Genomic DNA, 16,259 nt, shown 5'->3' with positions numbered 1-16,259 from the left:
TTTTACATATACGTTCAAGTTAGTTCAACAATGTTTATACATACAATAACATTGTACGTGTTTTGGCTGCTGGGTCCGCCTGTTTGTGTTCAATTGTGCTATACACCGGCGCGAAATTATACCAGTTATCTTTTCTCACAATGATATTATGGACGCTTTAAATGTTTTCCATTAAGTTAGTTTAAAAACTAAATTCCTATCAGACAGGAAAGAGTGAACTGTGGAGTAATTCATGGCTCCAGATCTTCAATGCGTAAGGAGCATACCCAACTTTGGCGTGTTCATTGAATACAAAAATAGATAACGGGTTTAATCATGCATATTGAAATTGTCTTAACTGCTCAAAAGCAAAAGTATGCCGTCAAAAAAGATAACTTTGTTTTAAATCATCGTTTAACCACAAACAACAGTGTACCCCCCCCCTCCCCCACAAAAATAAATAAATAAATAAAACAAATTAAATAATTAAAACACAAAAAAATAAAAATGAATTAATATTCAATTGTTGACACGTTTCGTTTTAAGTTAAACATTGTGTTTTTATATGTTGTTATGGTAACAGTCCCCAACTGCGTCCTAGAGTATTCTGTTCCATTGTTTGTTTTTGTGTATTATTCTGTCATTTACCTATGTATCATCATAATTATAAATGCTCTTGGGACCTAGTGCATTCATTTATTTCGCGGTATTGCATCTGAAAACAAAATAATATATGAAATAATATAATTGTTTTACTCTTTGAAACCGAAATTGCAGAAAAATATAATTAAAGTATGAACACATATTTTGGTTTTAGTGAAGTGCGCACCTGCGCCATTAAATCAAGACGGATTAGCATATCGACGAAGCAAACACTTAGCCACAAGGAATTAAACAAAAGTAAAAATAGGTTTTTTAAGAATGCATTGATAGCATCACGTGATAGCGTTGATCCAGAAAACACGCTACTACGAATCGCTCAATCCCGTTAGTAACGATATTCAAAATTGTGGTCGTTTAAGACGATATTTGAGCAAAAACCAACATTTGCCAGAGGATGCCAGTTGTCTGTATCTTACTTTAAACACAATGATTTGCCACACTATATTTCCCGATACAAAACAGGAGCGAATCCCTTTAATATACACTTGTATTTCTGCCGCATTGCATGGAGGACTCTATGTGTAATGAGTTCTGGTACAATTTCCTCAAAACATTGAATGCCAGCATATATGACTCAGTATACAAGGTTATTTTGTCAAAATATAACTAAGTTATATATTTGGCAAAATACAACCTGTACACATTTGTATTGTCCAGTTTTTATTTAATAAAAACGACATCAAAGATACATAAATATAAAATCTTTACAATGGGCCGATTATTTAAAATCTTGTTGAAGTAAACAAAATGATTAATGCCATCGTCGTTGTAGACGTGAAATATTTGAATGTATCAAAATGCTTAAATAGTTGTCTCAAATCGAGTTAGAAATATTGCAAATCACATGTGTATCCATTAAACGTCCTGAGCAATACACATTTGAATGTTAACATCGAGGAAGGTAACACAGATGTTAACCTATCAGGTTGTTAACAAACAGCCGTATATGAGTGCATGCTAACACACTATTTAGTGTTTATAGAATTGTATCTAAAGCGTCACAATAACATATCGTCGGTAATCGGGTATAACGCATTGATCAATGATAACGTTGAAAAACTAAATTAAATGAAAATACTCATTTGAACTCAAAACCTTTAGAAAGTTGTCTAGTGTGATACCAGCCCCCACCATCTAGACGGAAAGCATACAAATGCCACCATGATATATCAAACTATGTGATAAAATAAAAATGTCGACCTGAGCTGGACAAGTTCCATAAAAATATCTGGTCGTCTGGTTTATTAAGTTGTGCTTTATATTAACAACAGTTCGTGGTCACAGGACATATATGTAAAACAGTGTTCTATTCCGTATTTCGGGGAAAAATATCACATTTACAAAAACGCTATACGAAAATAGTTTTATAACAACTAATGGGTATTTTGAAAATGGCCCTACAGTTGAAAAATTTAAATGATTTAATCCACATTTTAATGGGAACAACTCTTCACCTTTGTTTTATAAAACACGAGATGGATGTTTATTCAATAAAACGTTAACATGGTTAAAACTATTTTTATATTGCAGTTATTACTCTTTAGTGGGGTCGCTTTTGTTCGAAAAAGGGGTAAGAGTTACATACAAAGAGTTGTCATTAAACACAAGCCTTCCCTGAAGCATTACTTTGAATTTTCTTCTATGCGTCCTTAGCTATATGTACTTTAAATTTGGTAATCTCATAATTGCCCCTCAAGCGGGATAATCTGTGCGAACGGTTTGCTACCCAATGAAACTGACACCGGCAAGCAATTTATAAGACAATTACATAGAGGTCATGAAATATTATTACATCCTTAAACTAGAACCATGACGTTTTTCTGTTAGTTTATGCTGGCTCGGATAATTCTTATCATTTAAGGGCAGCTGGCATCTCGCCATAAATCACATTTCACTCTTCTTTTTCCCTTATGAATATAGAACCTGTTGTAGACCGAAGATGTTCAAACGACAATAACCTGATGCATGTGTATATTTACCGCATCGACTCTTAGATACGTATGTTATTGATATGAACCTCAAAAAACAATTATTCCAAGCCGTTTAGTAATAACAATTGTATGCGGGACCTTGCTGCTCAATATTTAAATAGTCTGATAAGCATTAAAGGTTTCGAAAGTGTTTGTTAAAGAGACAAATAAACTGAAACTAGTACACCGAAAGTACAAATGAATAGTTTTTGAGATAATTATTCCAATACAAATATATAATCATGCTATTTTCAGGCATTGTACCATAGTTAAAAGCACATCAATTGGCCAACATGTGACAGATGCCATCATTAAGTGAAAGCGTATTTACTCCGAGTCATAAAATATCATTTTGCAACTGCAATGCTTCTATTATCATCATTTTAAGTGATGACAGTATTATGTGTGTCCGTTTCTATGCAATATCCATGTGTTGTTTTAATCAACATTTCATTTCAGATTTAATAACAACGTTTTTTTTTGTATTTGTTGCAAAGCGTTATTGAGTACTAAACACTAATATTTGATAAATATTAGAAGTACAGCTGGCAAAAGGGGATGAACTGACTCGTCCTTGAGTTCATAGCTCCAATAATGAGCGATCTATCACTAAAATGTAATTGGTATTTAATTGAGTTCGGAACAGCTTAAACCATTTCGAAGCTAACATAAACGCTTATATCATTAGTTACCATTGTACAAGTAAAACTAGTTCTGCTTTTCAGATGCCAATAATACAATGTAAAACCGGTTATTTTCAAACAAATCATGATAAATAACAAGGAATTTTGAAAAGCTCAACGACCAAATACAGTCATCATATCGACAGCAAGGTTATTAGTCGGTGTAACAGGTGTCAGCGCGAAACGAAATGCTTTCGGGTCGTTGTTTGCCTTGAAGAATTTACCAAATACAATGAGCCTTTATTATTGTGTTTATTGCATTATTGTTTTTCAATGTTTACATATCATTCATAAAATATGTGAACAATTTAATGACGTTTTCAATGATATATTGCAGAGGTAAGACCATATACGTAAAACATTTTCGTTATAATCAGTGACTGTAATAATTGAATGACAGCAAAACTATCAGCCTTTGAGTTTCTGTTTAATCAAGAAAAGAGTTTATAATTTGAGGAAATACATTTATACAAGAGGTTCAAAGTAAAAGTGTAAACATGTATGTTCTCTATATTAAAAAGACGGTAAATCGTTGAGTGCGGAGACGAGATCAAAAGTGCCAACTCCCTGAAGGTACGATACAATCATCGTAGATAGCAAAGTCGCTGAATACAGGTTCAAAAGTTAACCAAAAATTATAATTGTTTAATCAGTATTCTAAACATAAAGTTAATGACACAAAAGGAAAATAAATTGTAACACATAATAATTATGTAAAACGGTACCAAATATTCTTCAGACAAAAATCGCTAAAATCAACAATAAAACGAACAGAACCCCTTGCGAACAATCTTATGTTTTGTAACTTTTTAAGCATTGCATCAGAACTTGTCTTAAATCCAGCCTAAGGCATCGTTTTACAAAGAAAGGGAAGAGATTACACACAAATGAGATTGGAGCGCCATAAAACGAACTTAATAGCGCACCCACTAATGAAAACTTAACTTAATGGTTTCTGTCATTTTACAGCATTGTGTTAATAACAGATAGCGCCGTCAACACGAAAACAAGTATAATTTTATCAATCTGGGGAATTTCCATTCAGATTGAAGCCGTCGAAATTTGATACAAATGTCAGTTATTCAGAACGACGATCAAATACAGCAATCAAGACGTTCTAATTCAAACAACACGTTGTAAACATGTAATTTATTAGCATGTCAGCATTTTTTGCTATAGATGTTAACGGATATATTTCGCCAATTTTGGTATTATTTATCAGTATGGCATACTTCATTAATATTTGCTTATTATTGTATAGCTGGGAGCCATCGGCAGCAGTTGTTTTGAGTATATGGAAAAAAATATCCTATATCATTTTTGATTGTTTAGATCATTATTGAAAGAACACAATAAGTAAACAATAACAAGCAGACAAAAAATGTGTTTTCGATTCATATGTAATGGGTTTATTTCCATGTCGAAGGAACTGCTACTTTCCTTAAAAGCAAAACGATTATTTCAAATAAAAAAACACACACCAAAGATGCAATAAGTAGCGGTGTTTGGATTAAATCGGAATTTCTCTTCATTTCTAGTAGAACCTTAAACGGAGCCAAATATTTGCAGTCCTAGACACAATTGTTAAGGCAATAATAAAGTTTAATTTTTTTGCTTAACCGCAAAATTAAATAACAATATGCAACTATCAATGCTTGCTTATAACATGTTCATGTTCTTTTACGGCAATATCTTCAATTGTTGGTTTGATTCCGAGAAAACAACGACTCAAATTGCATTTTCTCGCGCAAAACTTCAACTTGATAATCCCCTTTTTGTACCGTATCGAGAGGATACATACACTTATTTTAATTTAGCAAGTCTCCCTTTTTTAGTAATATATCGACAGGAACAATTACATCTTACAATTAAACAAGGCAGTCTCTTTTTTAACATATCGAAAAATACAATTACTTCTTACAATTAAACAAGTCACCGTCATTGTGTACCATATCGAAAACTACAATTCCTATTTACAATTCAACAAGTCACTCATTTTGTGTTCCATATTGAAAAAAATACAATTACTTCTTACAATTGAACAAGTTACCCCCCCCCCTTTTATACCGTTTGGAGAGGATTATATAACTTCTTACAATTGAACTTATCAAGTGACTAGTGCTATTGCAACAAAAGGTTTGAATAAAATTTTGATCTGTGTATTGTGCCTTCGGTTTTCACGAATAATTAACAAATTATGGACTTCACTGTGTTCCACTTTCTCTTTGGTCAACGATTTTAATCAATTGCGATCAATAGCTTTAAGGTCACTCTTTAGCCTTTCTTCATACTATGCGCTGCAACCTGCGATGCATTTTGGACGAATTACACCGATTCTGAAGCTACATACTTTGATAAGATTTACCCTTTACGTTTTTTTCTTTATTAAGGATTGTTGGGATAAGAGTGAGGTTTGTGCACGTAAACTGGTTTTAAGCCCCCAGTAAATTTACATTTTACTGACCGTTCCAAGGCGGTACCTAACAATCATTGATAAACATAACTAGGTTTTTATATATAGTATATATGCACTGTGCTGTTTGTGGATATTTTGCTGTTCTTCCATGTTACTTGTTTGTGATTTTTGGTTTTTGTGTTCTATGTCTTTGGCGTATACCCAGTGGCATTAAACCAGATTTATGTTTAAACTTTTGGCCACTGAGCTTGTTTCTTTAGTTTTTAGCTCCACTGGCCGAAGGCCATGGAGCTTATGTCGTCACAGATTGTCCGTCTTGAGTGCGTGCGTGCGTGCGTGCGTGCGTGTGTGCGTAAACTTTTACTTTAAACGACATCTCCTCTGAAACTGATACTCAATGATTTTGACAAAACTTCACAGGAATGTTCCTTTGGTGGTCCTTTACCAAAATTGCTCAAATGGTTCCGGTCCATTGCACAATATGGCCGCCAGAGCTAAAAATAGCAAAATCTTTAAACGACATCTCCTCTGAAACGGTTCGGCAGATTTTGATGAAACTTGACAGTAATGTTCCTTGGGTGGTCCTTTATTAAAATTGCTCAAATGGTTCTGGTCCATTGCACAATATGGCCGCCACAGCTAAAAAAAGCAAAATCTTTAAACGACATCTCCTCTGAAACGGATAGGCAGATTTTGATGAAACTTGACAGAATTGTTCCTTGGGTGGTCCTTAACCAAAATTGCTCAAATGGTTCCGGTCCGCTGCACAACATGGCTGCCAGGGCAAAAAAATAGAAAAACCTTTAAAGAACATCTTCTCAGAAACCGATGATCAGATTTTGATGAAACTTAACAGAAATGTTCCTTGGATGGTCCTTTATCAAATTTGCTTCAATGGTTACGGTCCACTGCACAAGAGGGCCCCCAGAGGTAAAAATAGAAAAACCTTTAAACGACTTCTCCTCAGAAACCGATGATCGTATTGCAATGAAACTTGACAGAAATGTTACTTGGGTAGTCCTTAACCAAAATAGCCCAAACAGTTCTGGTCTGCTGCACAACATGGCAGCCAGAGCTAAAAATAGGAAAAACCTTTACACCACTTCTCCTCAGAAACCGATGATCAGATTTTGATGAAACTTGACAGAAATTGTCCTTGGGTGGTCATTAACCAAAATTTGTTAAATGGTTCCAGTCCACTGCACACCATGGCTGCCAGAGCTAAAAAATAAAAAAAACTTTATACGACTTGTCGTCGAAACCGATGACCTTTTTTCGATAAAACTTGACAGAAATGTTTGTTTGGTGCTCCTTTACTCAAATTGCCCAAATCATTTCGGTCCACTGCACAACATGGCAGCCAGAGCTATTAAAGTAAAAATTTTTTTTAAATAACTTCTCCTCAAAAATTGATGATTGTATTTCTATGAAACTTGACGAAAATGTTCGTTAGGTGGTCTTTGCTTGAACCTTTTGGCCAGTGGAGCACAGGCACTGATGTGCCTCTTGTTCACATAAGTATTACTACTCAGTGCTACATGCCTTTTTGTGTTTTAACATATAACAGTGAATAACAGCAAGGTTTTACTATCTCAGACCATTGTCTTCTTTCCACTTTCCATCCTTATGAGCTTTGAAGCTGAATAGTTTATGTTTATGTAAAAACACATTATTTACATTTTCACCGCATTGTTTGTCCTCCTTCACCGGATTTTGCCTCTTTGTAGAAAAAAGGGGTTACGTTCTACCATTTTTTTTCCTATAAGAATCGTACTTTTTCTTACGTTGTTTAATGTCTAGAACACACGTGAAACTCTTCTCATATATGGTGTTTGGGGTCGTAAAACACTAGAAATCAGTTATTTCAAATAGAATTGAATATTAAAAAGAATATACAGGAAATTTAATTAGCGATTTCCTACCATTTTGAAAAGCGAAAATGAAATGACAACTTCGCAAGTGCCAGGTCATGTTAAACTACGCGATGATAGACTGGAGCTATAAAAAATAATATTTCGTATGTGACTAGATACAATTGTCATCATTTTGTTGGTTAAAATGATGGAAATTTGTCGGGATATGGAAAACATTATATCAAGAGTTTGTTAATCACTACAACAAAACTGAATAGACAACATATCAGTGAATAGGAAGCTTTATATGGTTCTAAGAAAGTTATCACAGAGATTGGAAAATATTTCCCCAGTGATAAAATATGCAAAACTTCTGAACATCCAGGTTATATTTTACAGTGGGATCATGACTCACACTTTGTTATGCATGTTCTTTGATTTTACAGAACAGTACGTGGATGTCTTTATCGAACGTATAATTCAAACCCATTCTATTATAAACGCATTGCGATATCAACAACAGTATATGACTGTGGCCCACATGTTCTATAAATCACTCTAACTACACGAGTTTCACATTATTATATGTAAAAACCAAACAACCGGATGCCTTTATTTGATACGAAAGGAATATAAAATTTGCAATAAGATATCAACAATCAGATATATTGGCTTATCTCAAATAAATTTGAAACCTCTTTCGTGCAACACTGTCAATAATCTATGAATAATCTATGAACAACTAGTAGGTGGAGTACTCATTGAAAAGTATGACCATTCATTTGTACATATACACCCCTTTCTATTCTAATGTCTATTTTTGATAATGTGTCATTTGATAATTAGTCGATTCCAAGAAATTTAAATGATGCAAAGCCGTAGAAGACATTATATTTTCATTGTAAATGTAATTGCATTGGCAGTCACACAATTTTTGTAAGTTCTGTGATGGATATTTGAAACACAGATGGACTGCTAAAGTACACCGATATACTGTTTAAGAATACACATTGGAACCAAACTTCTGGTGCGCGTCTATTGATAACAAATCTTAACAACATTTTCGATTCGTAGCTACTGCAAAGTATCACAGATAAATGTGTTTGTTCTCCATTGTAAGTTTGGTAAAACAATTATCCGCACTCCGCCAAAAAACATCAACTGCAAGGATCAGGCATAAGTGTATTAGTTCTCCTAAGTAAGCATGGTCAAACAATTACCCAAACACCACCAAGGATTATTGACTATCATTTAAGGAGTCTATATCGCCTATTCTCAATTTCCCATTGAAGTAAATTGTAAAGACTGAATTTAAGATAAACACGTTAAAACCGTTACAGAATTCCAAGTCATTGTGCAAATAACATGGAACCAAAATAACATTTAACAAAACACATTCCGTCGTTTAATTGTATGCATGTATAAAACATAATTACTAGATACTGGCTTGACCGGTTATGGCGGCGAAAAACGCTGTCGTAATACGTGTCGTACAGTTTTGAACATATTTACGTATTTCAACATCAAAGAAAAGTTTCCGTTGGCCTAACACACGACATTATACGACGTCATTTGCCTGTGGTCCAATAGACATTTCCAGGGTAATCGGAAGCTCTACAATAGTCGAACTATTGACCTACATGAACCTCACGGGAGATCTACGAAAGTCCTATTACATGATCCGCCATCATACGTTTTTCGGCGACTTTAGTAAGATAAGCGTACGACTAGAATACTACGAGTCGTACAACACAAATGTAATATGTGTATTGACCTAAGCATCTTTCATATACAATTCACTCAAACCTGTGCCTCTCGTTTTTGTCGTTTCACCGCTTAAATCGTGCGTAAAATAATGTTGGCTGTATGTGACTGGGGCTTTGATAAACACCCTTTTATGTGGTTTTATGCAGGAAGGACTGGTAAAGGTACAATTGAATAGCTTACTAACTGACACACATGTATTTGACATACAATTATAAAGAAGATATAAAGAGGATAATGAGATAGGACAAGTTTCCAACGTCCTATATCAAGTCGAGTTTGATGTGTAACACGTTTACACCGAGGTGATACAGATCTTCAGAACAGCGTCCTATCGTAATAAGTTGCATTAATGATTGAAGGCAGTTTCGTGACTATATACACAGATAAGCAGTCGAATACTTTCGAAATAATGTATTAAGGAAATTAAGTATGGATCCTGAACATATTAATTATTAACCTTAAAGAATAAACATCTGTCTACTCAAGCTTCAAGCTAAAAGACGAATGGTAAAAATACTGTATTTTTGCTTTTAGACAAGCACAACTAATTGGATTGGAATTTTATAAAAGAATGATCGCTGGTTCATTGGAATCAGTATCTTATTGAAATGATATATCACTTAAGGTTAATGTTAAGTTTTAAAGCAACGTTCAAATCATCGTGGATTCGTTTTTGTTCTCTTCCGACACATAACATTAACGAGCTATCGCAAATAGGCAAACGTTCATACATAAGGGCCCTTGTTATACAATTGTTTTACCCAATATCTGCCAAGCGATTCAAATTTCGTTAATAATTTAAATGTGACACTTGCTATTAAAATCTAAATATGATAGGTATGTAGGCTTAATTTCTGAAATAATGAGTAATGGAAAATTAGCATTGAACAAAGAAAAACGTGAATTGTTTAGTGAGCTGTTTTAGAGTTAGTAATGACATGAACCCAAGTTAACCTTGCAGCTGAAATGAATAAAAATATCCTGCTGCATCATCTTCTTAAAGCGACATGATCATAATGTCGTTCTGTTTTTACCGCCAATTTTGCAATTTCTTTAAATGATATCTAAAGTTCATCTACCAATTGATAGTTGTTAATTGTTTTCTTAGAGAGAATAACTCGGACGAGTCATTGTTACGTTTTAAGAATGACTATAAACTTTTGAACATTTTCTGTGACGTTTTCGATCTCTTATGTGGTGTTTGTTGCTCACTTTATACATGCTATTGGTTAAATTTCAAGCTGCTATGCATGTCATTGTACTCGTCATTGTTATGCTTTTACACTTAACAATGCAATACTTCACTTCATTTGAATAACTGGTTATCACATAACATTGGAGGTACGATACCACTGGGTCAATTTGCAACGTCATTGCCTTAGCATATTAGTATTCCATGGCGTCGTGCCTGACATTACAAATATTTCGTAAGGATATTCACAAGAAACTTAGTACAAATATTACCACTGACTATTCTCATATAGTTTTATGGCTTTAATAAGTCTCGTTAAATTGACTGCAAAAACGGACGATGGGCCATATTTGCTTTTGATGTTGTTTTTTCTTGTAAAACAATATCCATTTTCACAACATAGATATGAGTTGGATATTCACATGGCGTGTACGATACCAGAAAAATCGGAGACATACGTATAATCATAAACTGCTATCGAATGATATATCATTCAGTCTGGTAGAAGCGATCAATGTCTGTTGTCTGTCTAAGATAGAACGTTGTGTGATGGAAGTCATCGTAACTGGTAAATGTTCCAGAAAGTATTGCTTTAGACGGAAATCAATGCCACATCTGTAAAATATATTGGCACTTGATTTACGGCTATGAAATAAAACAGCAAACTTTGACCGGCTTTTTTTCAGTACTATGTTCGTTCCATTACATGCCATGTTCTGTTTTCGAATTAACAAACCAGAAAATGTAATTTATCTTTTTCAGAAGGTCACAATATCCGCCGTTGCCTTTTAATAAAGTTGCCATCCAATAGGGAAATATCACTGGCACCGGATTTTCAAACTCAATCATTTTTTTAAAAAATCAAAACAAATCTTATAATTTTTTACTAAAAATTATAATACCGAATATGTGAAGAAATATTGAAAAATATTTTTTTTTTATAAATATGCACTTTGTACTGTATAATATACTAACATGGTATTGAACGTTTCTCTACCCGGGTCACGTAATCATCTAATTACTCAGTTCAAAAGAACTTCTGCAGATAAACAGCCATCGGAATATAAGGATATGATATCCATCTTCCAAACACCCCACCTTAGCCCGCGAAGAAATTTGCCTATCATACGATTTTTTTTACTTTATTCCCATTTTTTCTGTTTTCCTAGATTTTCTATCACCCTTGACTTCCGGTTTCAGAGTAAGGTTTTATAACGGCTCATTTCAATGGTTCATGAACTCCGCGAGACGTTTTGCGTACAAGTGTCAACAATTTTAATATTTGGACCGTAAGTGTTAAACACAGAGAAGTCTTTGACATTAAATGCTGCTTTGAGTGACTTGAGCGTGCTTATTTCGGGTCAGACTGGTTCTGGAATTACACATACTATCAAAGCCGAATATGTAATTTCATGAGACAACGGAAAGTGGCTTAATATGCACCACAGGATTGACTTGTTTCCTTGACAGTGATCTCATCGCAAAAACGTTGTACAGGTAAGAAGTGCAAAATATTTTATTTATAAAAAAAGAGCTGTTTACCAATACGCCGTGTTAAATAATAATCTATATAAATGTAGAAACACGCATGTCTTTTGTGTGTATACATGCATTTGGTTCATTTACACATGTATATTTATTAAGTAACATTTATACATTTTGTAGTTTAACTTTATGCTTTGTTGTTTTTTATGCATGCTCACAGAAATGAGTGTCATCTCAATTTCCTTTGCAATTGCCAAAATGCTCTTAAAGGGACTTGGTCATGTTTTGAGACCAATTTTTTTTTTACTGAAACTGAAAATGAGTAATCTTATTATGCTTACATTTACCTGTATCACATTCACATATATATTTCAATGTTTGATATCATAATTGTAGAAAAAATAGGGAATAAGTAACAAAAGAGATTGATCCCAAATTTGATTCGAGTCTACTTGTGGAAACAAGTAAATTGTTCAGAAAATGGATAGACCACTCAACTACGCAGCCACATTCCCTAGGTTTTGCTGACAGTTGAATATCAATAAATATTTTCAAAACATTTATTATAATGCAGATGCGACAAATCAATGTGCACATTGTGAATTAAGAAATAGATTTAAAATGGATGTACAGTTGTAGCTAGGTTAAAATAAACCTTTAAAATCAGTTTTTTTTATATCTTTGCAGGGAAGTGATGGATGGCAACACCAGTATCCGTGACGGTCATATATTGAAGTGTAGGCTTGTGGGCTGCAGTTCCACAGAGTGAGACACACCGGCACTAGAAGATTATAAAATGTATATTTAAGAGTTTAGAGTTTAGAAAAGCATGTTGTTTTGCTGACTACCTTATCTTACAAAATTTAACTTTACCATTCATTATGATTGACACATAAGAGTGACATTTTAATCTTTATGGTTTAACCGTGTTTGCTTCATTATGTTTTGTTTCATTCAGCATCCCTGTTTCGTTCACATTTTTTCACATTCAAACATACCTTTGGTTTAATTAAGTTCTGATACATTCTGAGCTTGGCTGCCTTATTTTAGATTAACATTTAAATCATAAAGTTGGTTGCTTGAGACAGAATAGGACAGTTTCATTCATTTGAATACATATATATGTTTTGATACTTTACTCATACTGTTGAATATTAATTGACCATATTTACAATGTTGTTATTTAATATTATAAAACTGGTGTACATTCACAACGAATTTCAGGTAAAACTTCAGTTTAGCTAAATCAAATTAACAGTTACGTTAAATGTCTTAAAGTGCTCGGCCTTTTCGTATTTGAATATTTGCCATTGAGTACATTGCTGGTGACAAAAAATGCCATAATAAACTTTAAGTACATGCGTTTTATATTTGTTATTTTTGTTGTTCTTATGGTTTATTATCATCTCCAAATATCAGCAGCCAACGAGATGTATTGTTCGTCGTTTCTTCATCAAAACCAAACTATTCCTCAGTAACGCTTAACAAAGACACAGATTTCGCTTTCACCTACTGACTTTATCTATGTCCTCTTGCCTTAAATGACTTAAAACTGGAGTACAATGTTGTGAGATAAATGTTATATTTGCTTTCTTTGAATTGGATTCAACTGAACTGAAAATTACGTTAAATGTTTTTAACTTTTAAAATTGCGAGAGTATGAAATTGAACATAGATTGGATTACCGGATTTGAATTGAAAACACTTTTTTTTTTCAAATTACAGCGTTTGGTTCCATGCAAATTGTATATTCGTATCTAATCTTCATTCGTTTTTGTTACATTAGTGATGCCGGTAAAGCATGTGAAGGTAATACGTATTTCTATAATGAGTCCTTTTTCAAACTTTATGACAATTAATTAAAGTCTAACATCTCTTTGAGGTTGACGATTAATAGCCGAACTTGACACGGTTCGTTACTGCATGCCTTGGGGGGAAAACAATGGAAAAAGTACAATCTTTCATTGCGTTTGTTTAAAGAATTGTGAGGCTATCCTTCTTCCGCAGCACAGTGGAATCCGGAAATCCTCTAATACCTTTAATTCGTGGGTCGGAATCCGGAATACTTCTAATTCTTGGATTGGATTGCGGAATTATGCTTTGATTTGAGCTGTGATCAGGAATACCGTGTAGTATTCATTTTGAAAAATATTTCACAATATTGCTGCAGTGTCGTTAATTTCCTCACAATATTGGCCTCTCTGGTCGTGGCTAACATTAATCGCTGATTATACGCGCGTAGCGAGACGAACGTGGTACAGAAAGTGGACACTTCGAATTAGCCTAACACTATAGGTTAAAATGAATCCGGCATACCTCACCTCCGCATCTGCAAATGGCCCAAAATCCGGTGTACTGAAAGCGAAAGGGGTGACACACTTAATTGTCGGTTGCATATTGAACCAGTTTTTTGTTTGTTGTGTATTGTAGCTGCCTTCCTGCAAATAGTAAAAAGGCCGTTACTCTGCTACAATAATAGGCATGAACATACAACGCTCACAGTGAGAATGGTCTTGAGGTATTTCATATCATCATGTTTTGAGAATAATGTTAAGCATCTTTGACTTTGAAGTGTGCGGGCATTGAAGAAAGAAATGTTTGATACATATGTACGTTAAACAATCTAAAGCTGTTAAATGCGTTGTTATATGTTATTTTCGAAAATTCAGACATAGCCATAGACAATTTGCTTGTGTTAAATCATACTAACAGGGAAACTTTCCGTTGTCAGTTCTGGACCATTTTACACCAGTGACGAGTAAAAACTGATTCAACTCTAAGCGCTCTTTGAAATAATGCAATTCGTATAGTTTCACTCCATACTCGTTTTTGTTTTCTTTGTGCGGTCGTAAGAATTACATCTTCCCGTCCTATAATATAGACTGCAAAAGCATTTAATGATGGTATCTCATGCTCCGTTGTTTTACTCTTGGCATAACATGAGTTTTTAAAATGTTCTCAATACCATGGCCACATGCCAACCTCCCCAAGGCCACATGAAATGGCACAGAGTACACCATTATTCATATATTACTTCATAATAAAGTAAAAACTTTTCGTGACAATGATAAAACTAGTCTGGTTATTGAGTTATAAGCGCAAAAAAGCCTGCAGCATAAAGAATGAGCCCGAGTTCAATGTGTCTGGGAATTGTTGTAAATGTCACACAGGGGAATGACAGGCAATCAAAACAATTCGTAGGTGCTTTACAGTCTCCATTAGTGTCTCCAAATATGTCAGTTAAGCTGGTACGGATGACAGAGTGATTCTGAACTGTAACAATTTCAAGTAACTTACTGACTGAATAATCATGATTCAAGTCAGATTATGAATAATAAACCTTTCTTTGATAATTGTGAGGATCAAATAAATATGCAGTTACAACGTTGTAATTTAAACTGAAAAAATATACACAAAATTGCTATTGTCAGTGTTCTTAACAGTGATATAGTTTGATAGATCTAGACAGTGCTATAGTATGAAAGAAATGTAGGTCATTAGGCAGCATCCCTCACGGCGGGGAATCCACGTGACCAAATGGTAGGTTTCAGTGCAAGATGGCGTCACCAAAACGCTCGACTCGAGCCGAAAATCAAGGCAATACATATAATTATAAAAGTTTCTTTATTTTTTAACATAGCCTATCATATGCCCACCTACCTAGTGTGTATTAGCATATCCATGTTTTCCTTGAAACTTGAAACCGTTCTCGAGAACACTTCTGCAATGATTCCAAAATGTACGAAATCCGACTGGTAGGTTACAGTTCCATTTATCATTTTGGCTCGGATTTAGCAGAAAATGAGGTTGTAATTTGGGAAAATCGCAAAAAACACTTAAGATTTGTTTAAACATAACAGGCATATGCATTTGGCAACGAATATTTTAATTTTAAAAGATATGAGCACGAAAAGAAAATGATAGGTTGCAGCTCCGATTTTTGAAGAGATAGGTTGCAGTTCCATATAAAGGTTGTCGTCTGGACTGCAAATTATGTAATGTGATTGTATCACTGATATTGTATACAAGCATGGTGGAATTGAAATGTGACAAACTGTTTTTATTTGTATGAATTAAAGATATATATATATATATATATATATATATATATATATATATATATATATATATATATATATAGGATTAATGAATAATATCACGTTTAATATATAAATAAATAAAAATGTTAATCATCCTTATAGTATATACACGTCGTGTATATAATATCAGGATGTTTAACATTTTTATTTA

The sequence above is a fragment of the Mya arenaria genome, chromosome 6 (genome assembly GCF_026914265.1).
Source record: "Mya arenaria isolate MELC-2E11 chromosome 6, ASM2691426v1".
Classification (NCBI taxonomy): domain Eukaryota; kingdom Metazoa; phylum Mollusca; class Bivalvia; order Myida; family Myidae; genus Mya; species Mya arenaria.
Note: the sequence above shows the minus strand (reverse complement) of the source record.